Raw genomic sequence first — 22,508 nt, forward strand, 5'->3', positions numbered from 1 at the left:
GCATCACAGCTCAGCCTCTGGCATGGATCTTCGAGAACTCCTGGTGCTCTGGTGAAGTGCCTGATGACTGAAAGAAGGCCAATGTTGTACCAATCTTCAAGAAATGAAGGAAAGTGGATCCAGCAAACTATAGGCCCATCAGTCTTTCCTCTATCCTGGGGAAGGTCTTAGAAAAGATCATCAAAGAGGCCATTCTTAACAGGCTGGCCAATGGCAACATCCTGAGGGATAGCCAGCAAGTGTTTGTTGCAGGTAGGTCTTGCTTGACCAATCTCATTTCCTTCTATGACCAGGTGACCTATCACCTGGACAAAGGAGAAGAGATTGATGTCGTATATCTTGACTTTAAAAAAGCCTTTGATCTCGTATCCCATGATCACCTCTTACTAAAACTGGCTAACTGCGGCCTCGCCCACACCACGATCCGCTGGCTGGGCAATTGGTTCTGTGGTAGGACCCAGAGGGTGGTGGTTGATGGAAGTCAATCGTCATGGTGCCCTCTGACCAGTGAGGTCCCCCAGGGCTCTGTCCTTGGGCCTATACTATTTAATATCTTCATTGATGATGTGGACATTGGTATCAGAAGCGGACTGGCGAAGTTTGCTGATGACGCCAAACTCTGGGGTAAAGCGTCCACACCTGAAGACAGGAGGGTGATCCAGGCTGACCTGGACAGGCTCAGGAAATGGGCAGATGAGAACCTAATGGTGTTTAACACTGAAAAATGCAAGGTTCTCCACCTTGGGAAGAAAAACCTGCAGCATTCTTATAGGCTCGGCAGTGCTACACTGGCTAGCACTATGGATGAAAGAGACTTGGGGGTCATGACTGACCACAAGATGAACATGAGCCTGCACTGTGATACTGCTGCTAGTAAAGCAAGCGTTTGCATCCACAGATGCTTCTCAAGTAAGTCCCAGGACGTCATCTTCCCATTGTACTCAGCCTTGGTGAGGCTGCAGCTGGAGTATTGCATCCATTTTTGGGCCCCACAATTCAGAAACGATGTGGAGAAGCTTTAGAGGGTGCAGAGGAGAGCCATGCACATGATCAGAGGTCAGGAAAGCAGAACTTGTGAAGACAGGCTGACAGCCATGGGACTCTTCATCCTGGAAAAGCGCAGGCTTGGGGTGATCTGGTGGCCAGCTATAAGTTCATTGGGGTGCTTACCAGGATCTGGGGGAATGTCTGTTCACCAGAGCACCCCAAGGGATTAAAAGATCGAACAGTCACAAACTCCTCCATGACCGTTTCAGGCTGGACATAAGGAAGAACTTCTTTACTGTCCAAGCCCCCAAGGTTTGGAATAGACTGCCACCGGAGGCGGTTCAAGCACCTGCTCTGAATGCTGGGATCCTATAATTCTTGCTGACTTCCTGCCCCTGGGGCAGGGGGCTGGACTTGATCTTCTGAGGTCCCTTCCAGCCCTAATGTCTATGAAATCTATGAAAAGAAAATTCATGTCACGTCTATGTGTTACAACACAGGGGGGTGAAAACTGCAGGGGTCATAGCCCCTGGTGAGGCCACAAAGCCTGCCATGTTTCAAGAAGATTGGTGCAGGGGTTTGGAGGGAACTGCACCTCAAGCTGCTGACAGGCAAAATTCATGACACAAGTGACTCTGTGTGTGTTAATGTGCAGTGGGCTGAAAACTGCAGGAGAGGTGGTCCCTGCTCAGGCCACAAAGCCTGCCAAGCTTCAAGGAAATAAGTGCAGGGGTTTGAGGGAAACTGCACCTCAAGCTGCAGACAAGCAAAACTCATGACATGAGTAACACTGTGTGTGTTAAGGTGCAGCAGGCTGAAAGTTGCAGGGATGGTGGCCCCTGCTGTGGCCACGAAGCCTGCCAGCTGTGGAGGAGATCGGTGCAGGGGGGTTCTGGGGCCCTGCACCTCTGGGTGCTGACAGGCAAAACTCGCGACATGAGTGCTTGTGCAACTATGTCTGTCTTGGGGCCGGGGGCAGAGGGGGGGGGAGGACTACTGCAGGCCTGGCTGCTAAGCTACTGTGTTACCAGTTACCAATCAATCATGAGTCACTCAGGAACCAGCTCAATACACAGTTGCTAGCTAATGCAACAAGTTAATTAGCATCAATTAACACCTACAAAACCAGAGACTAAAGAGAGGAAATAATCAATACAGACAATCAACTGCCCCAAGACAGAGACAGTCTTGCACAAGCACCCATGTCATGAGTTTTGCCTGTCAGCAGCTTGGGGTGCAGGGCCCCAGAACCCTTGCAGCAATCTCCTCGACAGCTGGCAGGATTTGTGGCCACAGCAGGGGCCACCATCCCTGCAGTTTTCAGCCCACTGCGCCTTAACACACACAGGGTTATCTGTCACACATTTTGCCTGTCAGCAGCTTGAGGTGCAGTTCCCCACAAACCACTGCATCTTTCAACTTAAAACTTGGCAGGCTTTGAGGCCTTACCAGGGGCTACCACCTCCGCAGTTTTCACCCCCCTGTGCTGTAATACATACACATGACAAGAGTTTTGCTTTCAAGAATTTGGGGTACAGCTCCCCCCAAGACCCTGTACCGATCTTCTTGAAACTTGGCAGGCTTCATGCTCTCAGCAGAGGCTACCATCCCTGCAAGTTTTCATCCAAATCAGGCAAAAAACAACAAAGTTATAGATATTTCATTGATTCCCCATTATACCCTGTGGCTGGATCTCCAAGGCAGCTTTGAAGGTTCGGAGCCACTTTGGCCAGATCGAAGCAGAAACCCAGTCCGGAGCTCCAGATCAGAGCCCTGGCATCCAAAGCAGTTGAATCCGAAGCTGGATCAAATAGCTGCCTACTTGCACAGGCCTAAAAGACATTACATACTTCAGCCTTCTCTGCAACATCTGTAACTAGGGCTATGTGTAAACGAAACGAGAGGCATGTGTGCACGACACTTTAAAGCAGGCTAAATGCTTTTGCACTGCTTTAATAGTGTCAGTGTTTTCATGCTTCAATAGCGTATTGTGCATTAACTCCAGCCGCTGTAGGAAATTCGGCAGCATAATACGCCTTAAATGACTTGGGGCGCAGCAAACTACCACTCCTTCAAGGAGTGGTAGTTTGCTGCCCCTACAGCTGTGGAGCAAACCACCGGGCTCTGTGCAGCTCCACAGCTCTGCAGGAAGCACTGCAGGCAGCCTGGCAGTAGCCCAGGAAATCAGCTCCACCCTAGAAAAGTGGTGAGCCTGATCTTTTTTTTTCCCACCCTTGGCCTGCTTGCCTGTCTGAGCTGTGCAGGGGACCGGTGCTTTCCTCTGCGGCTGCAATGCCCCCCTGGGACTGCCTGAGCCGGGTTCCTGTGGGTGGGCTGCAGCTACCGCTGCCTGAGCTGGGTACCTAGGGAGGGGCTGCAGCTACTGTTACTGCTGGCAGCTCACCCTCCCCTCCCCACCAGAGAGGCAGGTAAGTCAGTGGCATATGTGCATGACAGAAGTTTAATCAGCCCTAAATTGAAGCAGTGTTTTTTAAAACCCACTGCTTCAACTTAGGGCCTCCGTTTCATCTACGTACATCCTAGATTGCCTTCTGCATTCCATAAGGGACCTATGGTTCCCTGGTCTTCCTCTTCTGACATATTTGTAGAATTCCTTTTTATTGCCTTTATATTGCTTGTCTTGCCAGTTACAGCTCAGATTGTGACTTGGCCTTCCTAATCTTATCCCTACTTGACCATGCAATATTTTTTTAACCTTCTTTTAGCCTTCTCATAACCTTTTACTATGACTCAGTGTCCACTTTTTATAGGATTCCTTTTTAAGTTTCAGCTCACAAAAGACATCCCTGTCTAGCCAGGCTGACCTTTTAGTTGCACTTCCCATTCTTCTATCTCATCTTGCTTCTGTACCTTTAAAAGGGCCTCCTTAAGTACAGCCAGCTCTCTTGGACTCCTTTTCAAGAGATTTGTCTCCCAGGTGATCCCACCCCCAGTTCCGTGAATTTGCTTAAGTCTGCTTTTCTTAAGTCCAATGTCCTTATTTTGGTGTTCACCTTCCCTAATTCCCTTAGGATCTTGAACTTTTATCATTTTGCAGTCACTGTCCCACAGGTTACCTTCCACCTTCACATTCTCAACCAGTTCCTCCCTGTTTGTAAACAGCAAGATGAGAAAAGCTTCCCTCAAGTTGCCTTTTCTACCATCTGTATGAAAAAAAACAAACTATCCCCAACACACTCCAAGAATTTGCTGGACTGCTTATGCATTGCTATGTTTCTCTCCTGGCAGATGTCCTGATAATTAGTTTCCCCCATGAGAATAAGGTCCTGCAATTTGGGGGTGTAATTTCATTCAATTTAAAAAGTATTTATGATGACTAATGTTATGGTAGTAAACTTACTGGCTCATCACTACAGGCATCCATTTAGGTTGCAGATACATAACATAGCATAATACCGTACATTTCACAAAGGAAATTGCTACATCGTGGTGCAGTGCCATTTCCTATTGTACAGACAGAGCATAGGGAACAGAATTTCAGGTGTGAGGTCTTTTACCGGAATTTTAATTGGACGTACATGAAACAAAAACATGAGGCCTTATAGATGGGTACTCACTTTATGGCAGAGTATCTTGCACAGCACAAAAAACAGGTTATTCAGTAGCTTCAGGGGGAAGGCTGAGAAACAACAGAGGAACCTACTTTGTAGCTGCTGTTGAAGCCTGAGTGTTACAGTACCTTCACTTAAAGGAATACCTATACTTCCTTCTACAACTGTAGGAGCAACACCAAGAAGCACCTCCCGCTTGCTTGCACCCACAGTGTGCATGCCCATAGCTGGTTTAGTACGGTTTTAGAGTATGTACCCACAGTTCTTGATGCATATTCAGGTTCACACTAAACTGGCTATGCTGAGGCTCCTGGACCCAGTCTCATCTTTAAAAGTCCTTCCATGCTAGGGATCACTTCAGGATTGCATTTTGACTGTACAGGCTTCATGCCTTTCCCTTCTGACCAGCTTTCTCATTCGCATGAAGACGGAGAGGGTGAGGATTGGATTTACCCTATCACATGTGTAAGCACAAGAATTCCCCAGCTCTCCTCCTCCCACCCTTTTGCTACATCCAGTCCCTGTTTACACATGTTTTACTGTGCAGTCATTTAGTAACTTCATAAATATTAACTGGCTTAAGCAAGTACTAAATGACTGTGCAGTAACTGGTGTACCGCGCAGTACCATTGCCACACGTTTTTTTCCTGATGCTACTGTGCAATAGCCCATTACTACTGTGCAGTAGCATCATGTCACAGTTAGTGCCTGGCAATGCTACTGCATGATAAAAACAAACTACAGCGCAGTAGCTCATTTCTACTACATTGTAGCATCTCCTATAGATGTGCCCCCAGTTCAGTACTGTCTTACAAGCTCAGAAACAAATTTTGAAGTTTTCTGTCTCCATATTAGGCTATTTTTTGGTAGAAAGATATTTTAAAGAACAGTGATCCAAGGAAAGGCAGCCACACATCTCATATGGTTCATCTAGTTGTAAATTATCTGTTGATGTTAGGGACTTGGAGGAAATCATCACACCTTCTGTATTTTGCATCAGCCAAGGAGATAACATATTTAGCTATGCAGGTGGCCAGGAACTTGAGTCTTGGATAAAAATGATTGACAGAAGGCTATTTGTGACAAATCTGAATATTAATGATTAATTAATAGAGTATGAGTTCAGAAAGGACCACTGTGTTCATCTAGTCTGACCTCCTATTTAACAGGCTGTAGGACTTCCCTGAATTATTTAAACTAAAATTCACTATTTGAAAAGTATCCAATCTTGCTTTAAAATTTTCTAGTGAGAAGAGAACCTGTCAAAAACCTGGCAAGTTATTTCTAATGACTAACTTAAAAATTGCACCTTATTTCTAATCTGAACTTGTCTGCCTTCATCTTGTAGATGTTGGATATTTTTATTTGTCTGCTAAACTGAAGAGCCCATCATTATCAAACTTCTGGCTCCTAGGCAAATATTTACAGACTGCAATCAAGTCTCTGCATAGCCATCATTTTGAAGCTAAATGGACTGAGCTTCCGGACTCTATCTCACTATAAGGCATATTTTTCCAATTCTTTAATAATTCCTATGGCTTTCCTCTGAACTCTTTATAATTTATCCATGCTGAAAGTGTGTCCTGCTGTAACTATACATGTACTTTACATTTGGCTGTATTAAAATGCACAATGGTTGCCTGCACCCAGTTAATCAAGCAATCCAGACTACTCTATCAGTGTCCTGTCATCTTCATTCTTTACCACTCTCCTAAACTGTTCTCCATCCGCAAACCTTGTCAGTAATTATTCTCTTTATTCCAGGTGATTGATAAAGAGGTGAAAAAATGTAGAGCCAAGAAGTGAAACCTCCAAGACCCCAGTAGACACATCTACTCGATAATGATTACTCAGCTGCTCTTTGAGATCTGTCAGTTAGTCAGTCTTTAATCCATTTAACCTGTCATATTGATTTGGTAAAATTCTATTTTCTTCATCCCAACATTATGCAGTACCAAGCCAAATATCTTAGAGAAGTCTAAGGGTATGTCTGTATCTCGTTTGTGGCAATCCTGAAAATGCTGGTAAGAAACAAACCCTGCCCATTTGGCTCATGCTGCATTGCTAGAAAAATATTGCATGATCGCTTCTCAGTGTGCCCAGGGACACACTTACTTTTTTGACAGCTTTTGCCTAGTTTTAATTCTGTGTTCTGTCATGACAGAGATGGCTATATTACTAAGATACCTACATATTTTCATAGAAACATGCAAATAAACAGACCCACCTATTTGAAACCTATAATATACATTATTGATTAAAGGAAAACCTCAGTGAAACAGGCATTTGCTGTACATTATTTATAATGATTTTTTTCAAATAAGTTTTAGAGATACCTGTAACTCTTTTGGTAGCACTTTTTAGTGGATATAAGGGTGATGTTCCTTGGTCTCTGTCACCATTTTACTGACACTTCCCAGCTGGAATCCAGTCTACAGAAGTAGATGTAGACAAAGGAAATATAACTCATCACTGGAATGGCTGAGGAAAAAATGCAGCTTTTCAAACTTGTACAGTTGATCCTGTTTAAACAAATAAATACAATTATATAGAGTTAAAAAATGAAACCTTTCTTAAAATGTTATTCACTCCTCCTCACCATGGGTATGTTACCTGATTTAAGAGAAGAACATACCATGATGAGCATCAGAGATAAGTGATGACAAACACAAAATGTATAGAGGGGAAGAAGGAAAGGAGAGAAAAAGGGAACAGGAAAACCCAAAGAAACGTGACCCACCTCCCCATACCGGAAACTGAAACAGAATTATATTGTGAAAATGCCACAAAAACAGTGTAGAAATGTTTCCTGCATCAGACTGTAATAAGCAAGGAGCAATAATGAAAAGTTGCCATCCAGGAAAAGCTCTCAGTTTTATTTATAATAAGCCAATTAAACAATGTTTTTAAAGTTACAAACATTGCTTTAAAAGAATTACGAACTGAACCGTAAAAAAGCCTTTTGCATTTTCCTTGTGTATGCACTTCCTAGGCTGGGCTCATCCTTTTCACTTTGAGATTAATTAATTTACAACCTGAATCTTAAAGAAGGAAAAAAAAAAAAAGGAAGCCTTTTGTTTTTCCTACCTATTTACTTCCTAGCCAAGTAATTGTCCTCCTCAGTCATTGGGGCTCATTGACTTACGTATTCCATTTGTGCAAAATCTTTTTTTTTTAAAGTTCCATTTAAATATCCTGCAACTGCATTACTTCCTCTTCTGAACCAAGTACAAATCAGTGGCCTGAATGTTGGACGGCTTTGTCCCTACAGCTGATCCCTGGAGGGATCGTCCTGTGCAAGAGGACTCTTAACTGCTTTGGAGCTTTGCTAACAGCTTCTAAGCCATTCCTACAGCCTCGCAGACAGTGCAGGGTCACGGGTGAAAAAAGGAACCCCAGGGGTCATGTTTGTATGCCATGGTTATATTCTTCTGCTAGAATGTCTCTTTGACACCCTAGCATTCAGCACTACTTAGAACCCGCTTATATGTTCCTCTAAAATTACATCAGGGAATAAAAAGGAAATGATACCAGGCTGCCGTTTGGTGTTACTAGAAACAGCATAATAAAAATCTGTAATAAGATTGTTTTGTGTGTCATCTCAACCCTGAAATTTTCAAGATGCCTTCCTTGGGCAGTTTGTTTTCAGTCAAAGCTCTAAAGTTTGACCTGTTGCTAGTCCTTCCCAGAGGGGCCCTATACTAATTTCTTGCCTGTTTACCAAGTGATCCATGGAGTTCATTTCCACTCTTAGCAAGTTTCCACCCTAAGTATCCAAATGGTTTTTCTTCTTACTCAGGAAAACCTCTAAAATGGTCATGCTGTGAGTTTCCTTAGCAACTGGTATTCAATCAGTGTGATATTTTCTGGCATGTGCACACTGCATTTTGGAATGTAGAATCTGAACTATCCTCTTCCTTCTGTGATTCCTAGAACACCTGGTCTTTTATCCCATGACTTTTATATCCCAGAATCCCTTGTGTTATGTACCCCAGAATCCCTTTTTGCTGATTCAACTGAAAAACAAACAACCCCACAAAAATGGTGTACTATATAATTTATTTTGTTTTGTCTTATGGCAGAGTAGATTTTTTACTGATGTCAATAGGGCTTCTTTACATGAGTGAAGACTATTCATATGAGCAGTGCTTTGAAAATCGGGTCATGCAATGCATATATTTTTGATAGTGTCATATTACTCTACTTTCTAAAAGTGTAATTTATATCATTATGGAAAATTCATAAATCACACTTTCCCCAGTGCAGAAATGATTTAGGGGTAGGACTGAGGGGACAGTCTGGCAAAGCAACTAGAGAAGCCAGCAAGCCACATATGGTCCTCTGGCTGAGGAGCTCTAGCAGGAAATGAAAATCTCAACCAGTAATCCATGACTGGATAAGGTAGTAGTTCTGGGAACTGTTACTGCAATGTAATGTAGACCTACCAATGACAGCTTTGAACTGCTTGGGATACTGGTGGTAATCTAGGTATAGCAGAAAAAACACTTAGCGTGAAATATTAAAACCTTTGCTTGACTGCTACTGGAATCTGAGCTAGATAGATTCCAGTTTCCTTGGATGTGCCTCCATTCATAGGTGGAAGAAGATAGTATGATCTGGGGGCTGAGTGTGTGCACACTTGTACACACACATGCATCCTGCCCTCAGCAGGTGGGTCTATCGTGGGGAAGGGGCGGGGGGCCAGATTGAGGCCCCCCACGGTGAGGGAAGGAGGGAGGCAAGGGCTAGGGCAAATAGAGCTCTGGGGCCAGGGCAAGTCATGGGATGCTTGGAGCCTGGGTGCTCATTCAGGGGCACAGGGTGGCTCCCACTGCTACATGCACCCCTAAGGCAGGCACAGGAGGCACATGCCCCCCAATCTGTGCATGGGGTGGAGGCAGCTGCCACTGTGGGCTGGGCTCTGTACCTTGCTAGCAGTGCCCCAGGAGGGTGTGATGGCACATGCCTCCTGTGTGCTGGCTGTGCCACCTGCCCAGCAGCAGAAGGCATGTGGCATTGCACAGCTGCCAGGGCACTGGCAGTCAGTTGCAGAGCCCAGCCCACAGTGACAGCTACCTCCGCCCCACACACAGATCTGGGTGGTATGTGCCCCCTGTGCCTGCCCGGAGGTGCACACAGCAGTGGGAGCCCCCGCACACCTAGACGAGACGCCTGGGCTTTGAGCATCCCACTAACCCCTCACCCCCTGTGGGGGCCTCGATCTGCCACCCCATGCCACTTCCCTCCCTAGTGCCCCTCCCCGTCCACACATTTATCTGCTGGGCACTGCTCCACACACGGCAGGGCTGAGTTCCCAGCTCTGTCTGTGTGCACCCATCCACCTGCCCTGCTGCAGCCACCTGGAGCCTGCACCTAGGCTGCCTGCATTTGTGGGGGCTAAGCTCTGTTAGCCTCGGCCTTCCATTGCCTATGTCTGCATTGTACTGTGGTCACAGTGAGTGCAGTGTTTTTAGAGAACAGGCCCCCACTTCTAAGTCCCCATCCAAATATACCAGTAATAAGGGACCACTGAGAGGGCACACTGATGTAAAAAACTGAAGACTAGACTTGTTTAAGCTCCACGCTAGCCCAAACAGCTCTAATCACTGATCTGTGGATCATTAGCTTAGACTGTTTGATGTGCCACAGGTTGCTTGCAAAACTGAGAGTACCTGTGAGAAGGCTGGTGTTTTTTTTCCTGAGGCAACACTTCTGGACAGAGATTATAAGAAAGCATGGAACAGAACATTAGTAGTGGCAGTGGTATTGCCATAGTCCCTGACTCTTAATCATGAATTAAGACACCATGGTACTAGATGCAGACACAGAATAAAAACACAACCCTTGCCCCAAAGAGTCTTACAGAACAGTTGGTCTGTACTTTTCAGCTTCACTGGCTTTCATTTACCACACAGTACTTTTGCTTTACTATATCCACTGTACCTCACAAAACTATTACATTGTCCCCTTTAAATTTTCTTGGATGTCCTACTTCCACATATACATCCCACTGTGGCTGTGGGAAGAATAGTCTCTGCTCCCATCACCTCTATCTATCTCTTGTAGATAAAGAGTTTTGTTAAAAAGAGATCACCTCAAGGATGAAGTTCTTGGCTTTAGACTTGTAGGCATAGGCAGCCTCTTTATGTGGCACATGGCAGAGTGGGCAGGGAGGACAGGGCAGAGAGCGAAAGCAGAGGAAATGGATCAGAATGGCACTGAGAGGGCACAGGCTTAATTTGTGGCACTGCTGCCAAAAAAGTCGGCCCTCACTGCCTTAGATGTAAATCATTACTGTGGTAGATTCAGTGTGCTGCTTTATCTCCTGAAATCAACCCAAGCTCATCAGGGGCAATAATTAATGTGATGCATGAGTGTTAAGAAATGTTCACATGATTTTGTGTGAACGTATTTCACCCTGAAGCAGCCTTTACCAGTTTCAAAAGATTTTTTTGGGGAGGAATGTAGAATACAGGATTTGAAAGCACGCATGCAAGACTTTCAACATTTGGATGCCTCTTAACTTATGACATCCTGTTGCTTCATTGTATGTTAACAAACATGTTGCAACAAAATCCATGATGCAGCAACAATCAGATATGGAACTATGGCATTAAATGGTCTTCTGCATTATGTAGTTATAATAATGTCATTAGTGGTAACAAGCAGCAATCCTTAACCATGCTCTGGACAGGCCGTGGAAGGTGCTGGGAGTGGGAACTCTGCCCTGCCACTGCTTGTCCAGCCAGTGTGGGGGTTGTGGGGCATGAGATGTGGGTATGGCAGTGCTAGGAGCGGGAGCTCTGCTCTGCCACCGCTTGTCCAGCCGAGGTGGATGTGTGTGGGATGTGGGTGTCCAGAGCTGGGAGCAGGGGCTATGCCCTGTTGCTGCATGTCAAGCTGGGGCAGGGGGCGAGGGATGTGGGCGTGGCAGCACTGGGAGTAGGAGCTATGCCCTGCTGCCACTTGTCCAGCCTGGGCAGAGGGGTGCGGGATGTGGGCATGGCAGCGCTGTGAGTGGGGGCTGCTTGGGGTGGGGGAGTGCGGGATGTGGGTGCAGCAATGCTGGCAATGGGGGCTATGCCCTGCTGCAGCTTGCCCAGCCAGGATGGCGAGGCACTGGACAGTGCTGCTGCGCTGCTTCAGACAAATGGCGTACAGCAACAGAAGCCTCTCCAGCCTCCCAGTACCTCCCGGACAAGCCACGGCTTTGCCCCAGCTGGGCAAGCAGTGGCAGGGCATGGGGTGGGTGCATGCACCCACATTGGGGCAGGCCTGGCAGCAGGGGCTATGAAGAATTTTAGGGTGGGTGCAGCCCCCGCTGAGCCCCCACTCCACTGCGCTCTGTGGGGCAGGCAGAGCCACGGCTGCACTTAGGCTGCAGCTGGGGCTAGCTGCCTGAAGCGCAGCCCAGCGCACCCCGTGCAGATCCAGGGGCACACGTCCATTCCCATGCCCTTCCGACCAGCAGTGTACGGCAGTATGCAGTGTCAGGAGTCCCCCTCCCCAAATCCTGCGGCCCCCCGTCCCAGCTGGGCAGCTTGTCCCAGGCCCAACCCCAATCCCCCCCTTGCTGTGCAGGCATTGATCTGCCTCCCCACACCCCTTCCCTCTCCCCTCTGCACACCACAACAGACTTGCCAGCTGGAGGCAGCTGTGTCCAGTGCGGTGGAGGACTGCTGCCTGTTTAGTCTATGGGTGTATCTCCAAATCAGCGCTGAACCTCTCTGAATCAATTCAGAGGCTTCTGACTCAATTCGGACCTTTTAACGGGTATCCTGATTCGATTTGGATTCAGAGATTCAGCTGCCAAATTGGACTGAGTCTCCTCCAAATTGAATTGGCTACTGAAGCTTTGCTCAGCTCTAATTTTTACAAAAAAGATATAGCAATCATGACACTATAAACTGTGTTCATTAGGCCACAGAATTAATGTACTACCCTGCTTAATGATAGCAGTATTTGTCTCTACCTGTCTACAGATTTAGTTTATAACTAAACTGTCCTTTTAACTGTAAGGGCAATAAAGCTTATTTGTTTTTAATGAATGCATAAATTCTACAGGAGATGGTGAGGCCACAGGAGAAACAGACAATAGCACCACAGAATAGTTTGTCTTTACTCCTGGCTAGCTCAAATAGTTCAAAATACATTGCTCTGTTTAACAGTAGTGCATGTTCAGAATTTTGCCTTACAATATTTTAATGCAGATACTGCAAGATCCAAAGTCAAAAAGTTCCAGTAGGCTTTGATTTTGTGACTATTTTGGATTTTCAATGAGGAAAATCAAAACAATAAATTTCATCTTGCATTGAACTACTCTGAGTTATAACACAGTTTGCTGAAATGAAATAAAATACTTTAAGCCACTTAGACACTGAACTGCATCTGCCTACAGTTCTAGACTGCCATGAGATAATTGTCATTCAAGTGCCTTATGTCCCTATGTTGCCCAATTAACCACCATCCCTGGATTGATTACAACATTTAGGGCATCACCAATGTCAGCTGGAAAAATCTGAGAACTTTTTGCTGAAAATTTTAATACTTTGAATTTTTGTCCTGATAGGTGGAAACAAATGTTGAAATATCAAAATTTCCCATGAAAAAGGAATCCTGATGGAAGGCTTGAGTATATATAACTAAAATTCAATCATCCTCTCTAAATTGACAGCCACAAAAAGCATTAATCTCACTATATTTCATAGAACAGTTTAAGACACGATAAATTTACATTTCCACTAGCAACATAATCATCAGAAGACAGAATGTGATAATTTTAGCACATCACATGCTAGCTGTATCAGGATTCCAGTGCTAAAAAATACAGGGTTTTTTTTAAGTTTTCACTAACAAGTGAGTGTCATAAAGATACACAGAATAAAATATGAGTGAAGGGGTTGCCTGATAACTATTTACTGTTCTTTGTGTTTCTGGGTCACATTCATAGCTGGTGTAAATTGGCATATTTCAATGATTGCCGTAGACCATATTATTTTCCTTTTGATTTCCTTTTGGCTTGACTTCTCAAGACATGTCTGCTTGGGGAGGGAAGGGATTAACGTGGACAACCAAACAACCAGATGAACTCTTCAGCTAGTATAAATTGGCATTACCTTTAATACAGCAGTATCAATTTAAACCAGGGGTGGGCAAAATGTGGCCTGGGGGCTGGATGCGGCCCACCAGGCCATTCTATCTGGCCTGCGGGGCCCCTAAAATATATAGAAAATTAATATTAATCTGCCCTGGGCTGCCTGTCATGCGGCCCTCGATGGCTTGCCAAAACTCAGTAAGTGGCCCTCTGCCCAAAATAATTGCCCGCCCCTGAAACCCATGGAAAATATGACCTAAGATTAAGAAGACCTCAGTCTTCATGTGAAATCTGAGCCCGCAGCAGTTTCTTCAGCATGAAAGGCTCTCTCAGCACTCCTTGTTTTCTTTGCACAAAGATAAGGTACAAGAGCAGCAAGGGAATTCCTATTACGCCTTCTTTTTGTTATAAAGAGCCCAATTCTCTTAGTTTACACTGATCATGATCTTACTCTGATAGTAGTCTCTCTGAAATTAGTGGGTCTGTTTCCGGAGTAAGATAGTACTCAGTGGTTGAATCTACACAAGATGTTTACTAGTTACCTAATAGACTCTGCAGTAAAAGTCTCAGCATCTACACATGTGGCCCTATTAGGCCTAAGGGAACTAATCAACTCTGTAGCCTGTAAATGCAAGTACTAAACTGCTGCAGAGTTTTTTCATGTGCAGCAATGCACGTGCAGACACTGACTCAGCTGGCTTAGGCATGAAGGTCCTTCAGTGCGGGGTCTGCCTGATGGCTAGGCCTGCACCTGAGCATCCTCATGCTCCAGCCAGCCCCTTGGCAGTGTGTTAAGCTGGGTCAGAGCAGCCCTGGTCTGGCAGGCTGACCCCTGGCCTCCCTACCAGCTAGGGCTGCTCTGATCTGGCTCAATGTGCTGTGGTCCTGGCCACACACGTAAATGTAGCACCCAGGAGCAATACACTCTGGCACAATATGCACCAAAGTTTATGCCACATTAATATGTACATATAGACATGGCCCTAAGAGTGGCAAAATCTGTCTATTATTATCTGGTCAGTAGTGACCTGGGCTAATTACAGTTTATCACTATTTACTACAGCAGCCTTAATAGGAATTGCTAAGAGATAGCATGTAATTACCAATAAATAACTTGTGTCTACTAATGCAAAATAATGTTTCTTAACCCATTTTTTAAAATTACTATGTTAAGTGAAAAATGTAAGGATTTTTAATTATTACATATGGAGGGAAAAATACTGGTAACCAATAACAGCCACCAATTTTGTACTTGTTGTTGGGGCCTTGTTACGCGTTGCACTTTGACATGCGTAAATGTTGATTGATGTTACTGTGAGCTTGAGTTTGGAGTAGTCAGATCTTAAGGCTAAAAATGTTCTCTGACTTTCCCCCCCAACTGTGCAGCTGTGACTTACCACTACACAGTTGGCAAGTAGGGGGCTGATTAGGAGCTACAGCTGTGAGTAGCCACTACAGAGCTGCTGAGCCAGGACAGGCTTCTGTCCCTGCTTTTTGTGTAGAGATGGGTTTGGGGAGGTGGAGGGAAGGGGGTGGAAACATGAAACTGGGAGGCAGAGAGTAAATGGGTTGGGGGTGGGTATGAAATTGGAAGTGGAAAGGAAATAGGGGTGAGGAAAGGGTGGTGAAATGAAGGAAGTTAGCCATTGAAGGGTCAAATAAAATGAAGTTTAAAAAAAACATTTAAAAAGAAAGAGGAAGTGAATTAAAGATTGCGTGTTTAATGAATTGGGATTGGAGTATGGGGGGTGCTGGTTGTGACTCCTGGGGTGGCTGGGAATGGGAGGAGTGAGGAAAGGTGCTTGTGGGAGAGCTACTCTCACATAGCAAAATGGAGACCTGATCCAGCCTCCTTTCTTGTTCCACCCCGCTCATGTACCCATCTGTGCCCTGTGACCTGGCTAGCCGGTATGTGCTTTGCAGGCTGTTTTCATGAGGTTGCCTCCCTGGGAAGTGAAAGGTCACAGCCCCAGCAGCAGGAAGGGTAGTTGGCTTGTGCCAGAACCACCCTCTTTGGCAGTAGAGTTCAGGGGTAGAAAGTTTGCCCACGTAGAACAGGAGGGTAGATGAGGGGGCACTGCATCCTGGGATGCAGGAGAACAGTAATTTAGGCAGCTCATCTGTGGGGAATGGCCACACATTTATGGGACATGAGCTGGGTAACATGGATCAGAGATAAACTTGCCCTAGAGTGGCATAACTTTAAGTCACCTAATGGGTGCGTAAAACTAGTTTCGGGTGTTAATATGTGGACAATCCTGGGGTTAAGAGCTCAGGAGCTGCCTAAAATAATGTGTTACTAACAAGGCCCAAGGTCTCTTAAAAGCATATCTACCTCGAATGTCAAACAGTGGTGATATGATGATATCAAATATTATACAAGTGCTATGCTTTATGTGTAACAGACTTGAAAAGAATATTTACAAAAAATATATATAGCAGGAAGTACACCTGGCTTGTCCTCATTTTACACATCCCATCATGGAACAGGTTCGATGCTAGCTCATCTAAAAAGTAAAAAGAGTTTCCTCTTCCCACTTCAACAAGCCACCAAAAATACACTGTATGGCCATCTCTTTGCTGAGGAGGCACAAGGCAGAAGTGCCTGAGGCTATTTCCTGTCAAAAGCAATAGAAACTGCTATGTGGAGTACGTATAAAGCAGCACTACACCTGAGGAAAAGAAGGGGTTGGTAATGCCTCTCTCACAAACACTAGCATTGCGCATAATTTTTTTGTTAAGGAATAAAATAGCAATTAACTCACATCAAGTTTCACCTGATTGGTTCCCTAAACACAAACTTTCAAAAAGGAACTATTACCAAAGTTCCCACAAATCCCTTGTGCCTCCTCCTTACAATTGAGCTATTGAATTTTTTTTAAATTCACAGTTCTGTAATAACAGCAGCTCCGATGCTAACAGCCACCCTTTCCTGTATCTATTGACATTCCCAGCTGACATTCTGCTTTGGCCTCAGTCATTTATAACAGAGGGCATTTGGGGCAGCCAGAACCATTTATGAAGAATGCCAGCACAAACTCCAATCTAAACTGATATTTCCAGAAGAGACTTCTTTTTTAACAACTGCACATTTCCGGCAGTATATCACCAACCTAATATTATCTCTTCCTGCAGGCTTTTTGCTAGTTCATGTCTGTCACATACCAGCAGATTTTCAGCAGAGATACTTTTAGTCAAGAATCAGGTATAGCTATTCATTTGTTACCAGAATTCGTTCTCAACATGATAAAACCACTGAAGGAAGAGCTGATTGACAGGGACAGGCATTACTTCAGCCTTCTGGATGACATTGACTGTAGGGAATTAGAAGCACTTCTCCATTACCGCTACCTGTCCTTTCAAGAAGAAAAAGTGCTTTGTGCTTCCAAAAGGATGGCCTTCTTCCCAGCATTTGTTTCAGCTACATACTGATGTGGGTCGTCTTTGTGAAGTTTATTTTATCTTTGTTTTGTCTTGTTTTGGTCTCTTGTTTGGTAGGTAAAATCACAAGTCACATGCTACTGTCTCTCAGCACTTTCATTGCAACCAATATTTTTTATTCTCTTTTCTTTTTTTTCCCATTTATTTCCTGTCTGGAAGGAATGTGTGCAGAGGAATTTTATTTTTAGTAAAAAATCTTTTCTTCCTGCTATAAAAAATAATGAATATCTAATATCAAGCAAAATATGAAAAGTATATTCCCCTGAGGCTCCCACACCTGTATGCAGTACACCCAAGTATAGGTATATAAGTATCACTGTAGCAGACTCAGAAATGCCACTGACAGACATGATAAAGAAGGTGTTTTCCTATTTCAACATAAATACAGTTGAATACATTACCTTAGCACTACAGTAGGAAAAGCATTTGGGATAAACAGGGAGTTGTATTATATGGTTTTCTTTCAGAAGAAGTAAAAATCTTAGACACAAATTATAGCACAGGAATAGCTCCATGGTTTTTTTTTTTAAAGTATGCTGATAAGCAAGAGGCTTTCCTAATTAGAGAAGCTAAAGAATGCATAATTAAACGAGGCACGGCATGCATGTGATTGCTCCATTACAGATAAATTGTCTGAAAAAGCCTGAAATGGGGCACATTCTGATAAAATCTGAGATTTCTATTCCAAGCTAATCTAAAGTATTTTTGCATGTTAGATTAAGATCCTTAATGTGAGCATTTTCAAAAGTGTGAGGCTAATTGTGTTAACAATAATCTCATTACTGGACTTTAAAAAAAATCTTTTGTATATTTTAGCTGCCGCAGGAATGTTTTAGGAGGCAGCCAGAAATGCAGCTGGTAGGAGCAGCAGCTGCACTGTGGAAGGGGGAGTGAGTGAGGAAAAATGGAGTCCCCCAGAATCCCTTGGACCCAGATCTACACACATGAAAACCTCTCATGCTCTGGGGACACTAAAACCTTGGTTTTCTCTTCTTGCCTCCAAGCCCCTTCTTCCCCCCACCGAGAGGTCAGCCAGAGACTCCATCCAGTAGAAGCAACCAAACCAGGAAACTTTGCATATTGGGCTAACTCATGTTCCCAGAGGTTAATACTCAGGGTGTCAGGGTAATGTGGCTATAGTACATAAGACACATGAGATAGCACAAGTATCTTTCCACAGTACTGCATTGTGCCATGCAGACATACCTTTCCTTACTTATGCTTCTCATGGCTGTTGAAGGCCAGCAGAGAGACTGCAATGCTCTCTTGTAGGAGGACAAGAGTACATTTTTTTGAAAGAAGTGGTTATTAGACCTTTGTGAGAAACCACTTCTTCACACTATCAGTCGAATTCCAACAGGTACAGAAGACCATATCACTTCAGCAACACAGACTATTAGCATATCAAAGCAGTCCTTTTCTATTATTGTTAGTTTCCCATAGGATTTCAGGGTCTTCAACGTGTTTTGTGGACTGGGCTCTGGCTATTGGTAGGGCAGGCCAGAATCCCGGGATGAAGACGGGTCAGAGGCATAGTGAACTCATTGAGTGCCCAGGGTGGGAGGAGAAGACTGCAGCACAGAGATATGCCAATCATTGTAGGCTGTGCAGAGGAATGTGGGTGAAGGCAAGGAAGAGCTTACCTTCCCAGGCTCCTGCTGCTGCTGTAAGAGCACCAGCTCCATCCTGGAAAGGAGCAACCCTATGGCTGGGCTCCCTGGAAGCTGATGCTGAGTCCCTGTTTGCTTCCTCCCCCACAACCCGAATACATACATACTGGGTACAAGGCTGTGCCTGCTCTGGCAAAGGCTCCTCAAGAGGGAAGGAGCACCATTCTGCTCACTCCACTCACTCCTGGCCCCCAAAATACACTGTTAGGTGTGGGGCTGCTCTGTCCTATGGCCAGACAGAGCAGTGCAGGGTTGCCCCTCCTGTGGCAACTCCTGGGGGTGTGATCCTGGCACCCCTTTATAGACAGCATCTGGGGTTGGTGCCCTGCTAACCCCACCCTAGTTACACTATGACAGTGGTAGACAACCTTGCTGATCCAGGGCTGTAATTAAGAGTCCTAGGAACTAAGGACCCTCATACACCTCACTACATTCTGCTCCTTGACTTTGTCTTCTCTCATTTTAAAACATAGGAGCATGTATATATTTTTTTAAAAAACCCCAGAAACTAAAGCCCCACCAAAACAAGTGGGGAAGACAAAATTATATCTATGGAGAGGACAAATAGCACATGGTGGATATATAGGCATGTTTAATACATTACTGAAAGACATTCACATACTATGGTAATGAGAATCAAATTTCAAGTGTTTTATCTATTTATTTGTTTTTCTTACTTTATCATATGGAAGAGCGGGCACAGCACTGTGAGTCTGGAGAGCCTGAGCTCTAATCCTGGCTCTGCCATTATTTATTATGTTGCCTTTGGAACAAGGGGCTATGACAAATCTTCCAGATGTGTAAGTACTTCTAATGCTACCAAGAAATCTCTCAGGTGCCTGGCTGTTGGGTCTGGTTTACATGCTTGCCAGACTAAACTGACACCCAAATTTGGGTTCAGGAAGGAAATGATCCCTTGACTAGCAAAGACTGTTGGTTTGTTTGGTTTTTTCCCCCTTGCTCTGTAGTCTCAGGCATAGTCCAGACTCTAGAATCATCTGGACATATTTGCTGTCAAAATATTTATTGGTGTCATTGCTTTTCGGTCTCTCTTCCTGTGGCTTATAGTAAGTTTTTCTTCCTTTTTGGGTGCTCTGTGGCTATTGTGTGACAGGGCCTGGACTGAAGCCTCTTGTGTTTATTGCATGGTTGTTTGCATTTACAGAAGATAACAGTGGTTTCTATGGTCCAGTCCAGAGCTAGTGTGCATAGGAATGACTTTAGGTGTCTTGTCATGGGACTCCTTTGCACCACATAGACATATCCTAGATGCCTCTGACCACTTATTCTGTGCCTAAACAGATGTTTTTTCCTAAGACATTTTGCCACATGAGAGGCTTTAGCCTCTACATTCTCGAGCTTCACCTAGAAATCACAAGCAGCTGGTGCAGAATATCAAGTACTGACAGAATAAGATTGTGGCAAGACAGTGAGAGGCTGCTACTTTCTATTCCAGTTGTCTTTGTCAAATAGGTTTAAAATATAGCCCAAGTACAATGCATCACAATAGTTTAGGTCTGAAGTAACATTAGTACTGGATTTCACAGCAGAAATAAAGCTGTAGCCTTCCTACTGAACAAATGGTGACATGTCACCTGGGCTCCTGCTGATATAAGATCATCCAGTCATGTTTGAGAATCCAGCCAGATTCCTAGATAGCAGGTATTTAAGTGGGTGACAGCAGACACCTGTAGTTGGTTACAAAGAATTTTCATGTATTTTTCTTCTCGTAGCTTTCTCCTGCCCACCAGCCATTCCTTTATCTTGCATGGTTCATTTATATCACTTTCATTCATGTGTCTCTCTCTTGTAGAGCTTGGGAAGAGGCACTCAGTTAGTCTCACTGTAAAGCTCAGGGCTTTCAATGTACTGAAATGTTGCACCGTTTTCTCCCCTCATCCTCTGAAAGTGACCTCTTTTTACACCCTTGACAATAAGGACAAGACAAGCCCCCCGTGGGGAGTATCTTCAGACCAACTCAATAAATGTATCAAAAGACTATCTCAGATCTCCCCAAAAGATAAAACAAGGAAATCATTCAAAGGCATAATGGCCTGGTCTTGCTGAGGTACACACAGCTGGACCACTTCATATCTCCACTGTTTGACATTTGAGGTAGATACACTTTTAAGAGACCTTGGGCCTTGTTAGTAACACATTCATTTTAGGCAGCTCCTGAGCTCTTAACTCCAGGATTGTCCACATATCAGCACCCAAAAAGTTTTACGCACATGTTGGGTGACTTAAAGTTATGCCACTCCAGGGCACTTCAAAAGTACTTTAATGACTTAAGTCTCATTGACTGACAATACAACTTGAATTCCTAAATCACTTGAAAATGTTTCCAATTGTGATATCTTTATCAAAGGCATCTGATGGAACTAGTAACATCAGCACAGACTCTTGCTCTTTGGCCATTATTACAAGATCAATAGTTAACATCAATAATTGCATCTCTGTTTTCCTTTTTCTTTTCATAAATGCTTGTTGAATGTTAAAAGTGTTGTTAAGATATAGACGCTATAGAAAAAACATGTCTGAGTTCCTTTACACGGACTCCTGACCACAACATGACCAATGCAACATTTTCACATTTATCTTACCTAGACATAATACTGACCTTCACTGTTGTAGCCTGAGTACAAATACAAGCTTTTCCTAAAGTTTGTCCTAAAGTTTTTACTTTTAGACTTCTCTGTTTTTATCTCTGAAGAGAGCCTATTAAATTCTGTTTACAGCTAAAGTTTTTCCATTTGGGTTTGGCGCTTTATCTGCTGTTTCTTCTTGTTTCTGAAATTGGGAAATTATTTCCTCCCCTATATGTTTTTTTCCTTCAAAGCTATCTTCCATACTACTGTTAAATAAAATTAAAGTGCTTACCTCATGCTCACTATGCAGAGAAATCCAGATATTCACCAAGAGAATCTTGGTAGGCTAACACTTCGGTGTGGTTAAAAGCTGTTACTGAAGACCTGTGGCGAAGAGTTTATAGTTCCTGAAACGTCACTAAAGCCACAGATATACAGAAGAGAACAGATAAGTTCCCCAATTTTGAGTTTACCATACAAAATATACTGCAATAATCAACTGATAGTCTATAAATAGAGATTGAAAGTAATGATGTGTGTGTGTGAGAGAATGAAAGAGAGAGAACGTGAGCAAATTCTATGTTGTAGGATAGCATGAAAGCCAGCATTTAAAATATGATTAAATTCTGGCATAATTTTTGAATTTAGGATTGGTGTAGTGATTATTTTTCATTCTTTGGTTAGATAGCTCATCAGAGGACCTCCTGGTTTTTACCATATGTCAGGTAAGCACTGAGATGCACACAAAAAACTTGAGATTTGCCTTTTCCATTATTATTATTTACTTTCTATCCCTGGCTCGAATGGGACTGCTGACACAAGTGAGCTGAGGAGGATTTGAAGTCCATGGAATTTAAAATCAATGGGATTGCTCATTTGAGAAATTAGGGAGAATTTGGGGATATGGATAGTCTGAATATGACCTCTTTTTGAATTTAGTATTGATGGATCTCCGATCCCTTGCTGCATCCCCCTAATGAATTTCTAGGTGGCCACAAGATCACCTCTCACCCTTCTCTTGCAGAGGCTGAAGTGGTCCAGGTCCCTCAGTCTCTCTTCATAGGGCTTGTCCTGTAAGTCCCTAACCATATGAGTGGCCCTCCTCTGGACCCTCTCGAGTCTATCAACATCCTACTTGAATGGCCATTATATAAAA

At 44.0% G+C, this 22,508-nt stretch overlaps 1 protein-coding gene across 1 annotated transcript in view; it reads right to left on the reverse strand.

The window, feature by feature from the left end:
* LOC109282203 (probable G-protein coupled receptor 141) overlaps positions 1-21,728 on the reverse strand; it is a 36,102-nt gene extending 14,374 nt beyond the window's left edge. Inside the window, exons 1-2 of the mRNA XM_059728680.1 lie at positions 21,645-21,728; positions 6,896-7,081 (exon numbers count right to left, since the gene is read on the reverse strand). The gene's annotated coding sequence lies outside the window, so the exon portion shown is untranslated. The remainder of the gene's footprint in view (positions 1-6,895; positions 7,082-21,644) is intronic.
* Positions 21,729-22,508: the final 780 nt, after the last annotated feature.

The sequence above is a fragment of the Alligator mississippiensis genome, chromosome 5 (assembly GCF_030867095.1).
Source record: "Alligator mississippiensis isolate rAllMis1 chromosome 5, rAllMis1, whole genome shotgun sequence".
In the NCBI taxonomy this organism is placed as follows: Eukaryota; Metazoa; Chordata; order Crocodylia; family Alligatoridae; genus Alligator; species Alligator mississippiensis.